This window comes from Hyla sarda, unplaced genomic scaffold (assembly GCF_029499605.1).
Source record: "Hyla sarda isolate aHylSar1 unplaced genomic scaffold, aHylSar1.hap1 scaffold_1051, whole genome shotgun sequence".
In the NCBI taxonomy this organism is placed as follows: Eukaryota; Metazoa; Chordata; class Amphibia; order Anura; family Hylidae; genus Hyla; species Hyla sarda.
The window spans coordinates 18,457-24,815 of record NW_026607670.1 but is presented as its reverse complement, the minus strand read 5'-3'; positions in this window follow the sequence as shown (position 1 = coordinate 24,815).

The following is a 6,359-nucleotide window of genomic DNA, read 5'->3' as shown; positions in this document are numbered from 1 at the left end:
CGTACACTAATGCACAGATGCGCGCCCACGGGGCGGCGTACACTAATGCACAGATGAGCGCCCACGGGGCGGCGTACACTAATGCACAGATGAGCGCCCACGGGGCGGCGTACACTAATGCACAGATGAGCGTCCACGGGGCGGCGTACACTAATGCACAGATGAGCGTCCACGGGGCGGCGTACACTAATGCACAGATGAGCGTCCACGGGGCGGCGTACACTAATACACAAATGAGCGTCCACGGGGCGGCGTACACTAATGCACAGATACACAGATGAGCGCCCACGGGGCGGCGTACACTACTACACAGATGAGCACTCACGGTGCGGCCTACACTACTACACAGATGAGCGCCCACGGGGCGGTGTACACTAATACACAGATGAGCGCTCACGGTGCGGCCTACACTACTACACAGATGAGCGCCCACGGGGCGGCGTACACTAATACACAGATGAGCGCCCATGGGGCGGCGTACACTACTACACAGGTGAGCGCCCGCGGGGCGGCCTACACTACTACACAGGTGAGCGCTCACGGGGCGGCCTACACTACTACACAGGTGAGCACCCGCGGGGCGGTGTACACTACTACACAGGTGAGCACCCGCGGGGCGGTGTACACTACTACACAGGTGAGCACCCGCGGGGCGGTGTACACTGTAAAACCGATACACAGATGAGCACCCAGGAATTGTCTTGTCTTTTTGGCTGAAGATGGGATTTTTTTCACCCAAGGGACTCGTATAGAGAAGGGGTGCCGGGTATATAGTCATGCCCGTAAATGTTGTCCCCCCTGAAATGTTTCTATAAAATGAAGTATTTCTCACAGGAAAGGATTGCAGTAACACATGTTTTGCTATACACATGTTTATTCCCTTTGTGTATATATATATAGATCTCCTCTCCTCTGTATATATATATATATATATATATATATATATATATATATATATATATAGATCTCCTCTCCTCTGTATATATATATATTGCAGTAACACATGTTTTGCTATACACATGTTTATTCCCTTTGTGTATATATATATATAGATCTCCTCTCCTCTGTATATATATATATATATATATATATATATATATATATATATATAGATCTCCTCTCCTCTGTATATATATAGATCTCCTCTCCTCTGTATATATATATTGCAGTAACACATGTTTTGCTATACACATGTTTATTCCCTTTGTGTATATATATATAGATCTCCTCTCCTCTGTGTATATATATATATATATATATATATATATATAGATCTCCTCTCCTCTGTATATATATAGATCTCCTCTCCTCTGTATATATATATATATATAGCAGTAACACATGTTTTGCTATACACGTTTATTCCCTTTGTGTGTATATATATATAGATCTCCTCTCCTCTGTGTGTATATATATATATATATATATATATATATATATATATATATATATATATAGATCTCCTCTCCTCTGTATATATATAGATCTCCTCTCCTCTGTATATATATATATATATATATATATATAGATCTCCTCTCCTCTGTGTATATATATATATATATATATATATATATATAGATATAGATCTCCTCTCCTCTGTGTATATATATATATAGATCTCCTCTCCTCTGTGTATATATATATATAGATCTCCTCTCCTCTGTGTATATATATATATATATATATATATAGATCTCCTCTCCTCTGTATATATATTTTTATTGCAGTAACACAGGTTTTGCTATACACATGTTTATTCCCTTTGTGTTTATATATATAGATCTCCTCTCCTCTGTATATATATATAGATCTCCTCTCCTCTGTGTGTATATATATATATATATATATATATATATATATATATATATATATATATATATATATATATATATATATAGATCTCCTCTCCTCTGTATATATATATTGCAGTAGCACAGGTTTTGCTATACACATGTTTATTCCCTTTGTGTGTGTATATATATATATATATATATATATATATATATATATATATATAGATCTCCTCTCCTCTGTATATATATATATATATATATAGATCTCCTCTCCTCTGTGTGTATATATATATATATATATATATATATAGATCTCCTCTCCTCTGTGTATATATATATATATATATATATATATATATATATATATATATATATATATATATATATAATATTGCAGTAACACAGGTTTTGCTATACACATGTTTATTCCCTTTGTGTGTATTGGAACGAAACCAAAAAAGGAGGAAAAAAAGCAAATTGGACATAATGTCACCAAACTCCAAAAATGGTCTGGACAAAATTATTGGCACCTTTTCAAAATTGTAGATAAATAAGATTGTTTCCAGCATGTGATGTTCCTTTATACTCACCTGGGGCAAGTAACAGGTGTGGGCAATATAAAAATCCCACCTGAAAGCAGATAAAAAGGAGAGAAGTTCATTTAGTCCTTGCATTGTGTGTCTGTGTGTGTCACACTAAGCATGGACAAGAGAAAGAGGAGGAGAGAACAGAAAGAGGAGGAGAGAACTGTCTGAGGACTTGAGAACCAAAATTGTGGAAAAATATCAACAATCTCCAGGTTACAAGTCCATCTCCAGAGATCTAGATTTGTCTTTGTCCACAGTGCGCAACATTATCAAGAAGTTTACAACCCATGGCACTGTAGATAATCTCCCTGGGCGAGGACGGAAGAGAAAAACTGATGAAAGGTGTCAGCACAGGATAGTCCGGATGGTGGATAAGCAGCCCCAAACAAGTTCCAAAGATATTCAAGCTGTCCTGCAGGCTCAGAGAGCATCAGTGTCAGCACAAACTATCCATCGACATTTAAATGAAATGAAACGCTATGGAGGAGACCCCGGAGGACCCCGCTATGGAGGAGACCCCGGAGGACCCCACTATGGAGGAGACCCCAGAGGACCCCACTGCTGACACAGAGACATAAAAAAACAAGACTACATTTTACCAAAATGAACTTGAGTACCCAAAATCCTTCTGGGAAAACATCTTGTGGACAGATGAGACCAAGATAGATCTTTTTGGTAAAGCGCATCATTCTACTGTTTACCGAAAACGGAATGAGGCCTACAAAGAAAAGAGCACAGTACCTAAGAGATCTTATAATTACTGTTGGGAAAAGGCGCCTTCCAATAAGAGACCGGGAGCAGTTTGTAAAGGAAGAGTCCAACATTCCGGCTGAGAGGTGTAAGAAGCTTATTGATGGTTATAGGAAGAGTGCTCCAACATTCCGGCTGAGAGGTGTAAGAAGCTTATTGATGGTTATAGGAAGAGTGGTCCAACATTCCGGCTGAGAGGTGTAAGAAGCTTATTGATGGTTATAGGAAGAGTGGTCCAACATTCCGGCTGAGAGGTGTAAGAAGCTTATTGATGGTTATAGGAAGAGTGGTCCAACATTCCGGCTGAGAGGTGTAAGAAGCTTATTGATGCTTATAGGAAGACATTGATTTCACTTATTTTTCAAAAGGGTGCGCAACCAAGTTAAGGTGCCAATAATTTTGTCCGGACCATTTTTGGAGTTTGGTGACATTATGTCCAATTTGCTTTTTTTCCTCCTTTTTTGGTTTAGTTCCAATACACACAAAGGGAATAAACATGTGTATAGCAAAACCTGTGTTACTGCAATATATATATATATACAGAGGAGAGGAGATCTATATATATATATATATATATATATATATATATATATATATATATATATATATATATATATATACACACACACACACACACACACACACACACACACACACACACACACACAAAGGGAATAAACATGTGTATAGCAAAACCTGTGTTACTGCAATATATATATATATACAGAGGAGAGGAGATCTATATATATATATATATATATATATATATATATATATATATATATATATACACACACACACACACAAAGGGAATAAACATGTGTATAGCAAAACCTGTGTTACTGCAATATATATATATACAGAGGAGAGGAGATCTCTATATATATATACACAGAGGAGAGGAGATCTATATATATATATATATATATATATATATATATATACACACACAGAGGAGAGGAGATCTATATATATATATATATATACAGAGGAGAGGAGATCTATATATATATATATATATATATACAGAGGAGAGGAGATCTATATATATATATATATACACAAAGGGAATAAACCTGTGTTCCTGCAATCCTTTCCTGTGAGGAATACTTCATTATATAGAAACATTTCAGGGGGGACAACATTTACGGCCTTGACTATAGTTAGAATGTCACTTGCCGTAATTATACTTTATTCGAGTCTGAAGGCACCACAAAAGGGATATTCCCAGTTCCATTGACTACTCCATGGGACCACCCACCTGGAATAATTAATGATTAAAAAATTAAACCATTAAACAATAACCAAGAATAGCATGAAGGTAACCCAGAGACAAAAGCACAATGTGTAATAAAATAGACCAGAACTCATGCATATAAATATTTATTTGGGGGGGGGGGGGGGTAAGTGTGCTGCTAAATTCTAACTTCTTCATCCTATTGGCAGCAGAGAAGGGATTTACCAACTAAACTAAAGGGGGGGGGGGGGAGGGGTTGTTTCTTTTACTGCTGACAGAACTGCAGTGCTGAAGGCCGGGTTTCCTGTCTGAGTATCGAGCCAATAATACTTCACGAACGTAGAGGCCGCATTACACATGTACTTGCTGCCTCTGAGCCCAAGAATTATGTTGCTCTCGTAGAGTGAGCTCTTATAGCATGTGGAGGCTCCTTACCGTCCAATAAAGGCTTCAGACATGGCCATTTTAATCCACTGGCCCAAGTTATCTTGACGCCTTCATCACTATTCTTGCACCAGCAACAAGATTTCATCCTTCCGAAACTCTTGTACTCTAGAGAAATAACATGACAAGAATGGAAACCAACCTCCTCTTCTGACATAGGGTTAGGATAGAATTCTGGAAGAAAAGATTCCTTGTTGATTTTTCTTGTAGAAACCACTTTGGGGAAAAAGGAATGCAAAAACTTCAAGTAGGGTTCCCAAGAGGATGAAGCATGCAGTTCACCTATTCTCTTAGTACAAGTGATGGCTTTAAGAAACAAAACCTTATAGGACGACCATCTCAAGTCTACTACAGCCAGCAGCTCAAACAGAGTAAGAGTATTGAATACTAGAGACAAGTGCCAAACTGAAATGGGGTGTGCACAGAGGGTCTCCGCTTCTCAAAGGCTTTAAAAAAAATCTAGAAATAAACAGATTCCCTTCAAACAGACCATCCAAGAGCCAATAATCGCAGTCATGTGTACCGGGTATTGGCCTTGAGCCCTTTTTGGTAGCCTTTTGGAAGGAATTGAAAAAGTTCACCGATATCACCAAATTCTTCTGTTGTACCTTGAATTAGTAGAGGTTTTCTGGATGAAGTAGGGTGGAAATAACTTCTTAGATACCTTTCTGCCCCAGTCTCTCCCTCTCACATACTGAGCCGTCAGATGTAGTTTGCTGATCTGATGGTGGTAAAACCCTTTCTGGAGAAGGAGATCTGGATATAGTGGTAGTTTCCACCATATGCTAAAACAATGCTGGAAACCAGGCTCTTTGGGCCAAAACGGGGCTGTTAGGATTGCCTCCGGATAGTCCGCACCCAGCTTGGATAGGACCTGCGGAATCAGGAATATGGGGGAAACAGATATATGAACTTCTCCTTCCAGTCCAGGGTAAAGGCATCGAGCACCTGAGGCTTGTCTGACTTCATTAAGGAGCAACATTTCGTTAGTTTCCTGCTCTCTTTCATCGCCATCAAATCCCAAGTTGGGGACCCCCATCTCTCTAAAAGCATCTTGAAGTATTTTGGCTTAAGTGCCCATTCTGAAGGTGACAACATCTCTTAACTGAGTAGATCTGTGCATAAATACACAGAGAACCAGCGTATAATGAATCAAAAATAGAAAAAAAGTTTATTTCAATACAAATCATTAAAAACAGTCACAGACAAAGAAATAGCCATAGATTTAAAAACAGGGAAAAACTGACAGTGAAAACCGAAGAAATGGAGTCCAGCACTTGGAATAGAATCCCAGTATAATCCCCAGGTATATACAACCTTGATCACCAAGGTAAAACAATAATGAGAGATACGGGATACTTGATACCCATCCAGGGGTTAACACAAACAAATTAGTAAACAGTATATCACATAGTGTGAGATAACATTACCAGACAATGCAGACCAAGTGCAGGACGCCACTGCCCGACGTTTCGCCACTCAGGGAGGCTTCTTTACGCCCGGTGGCTATTTCTTTGTCTGTGACTGTTTTTAATGATTTGTAGTGAA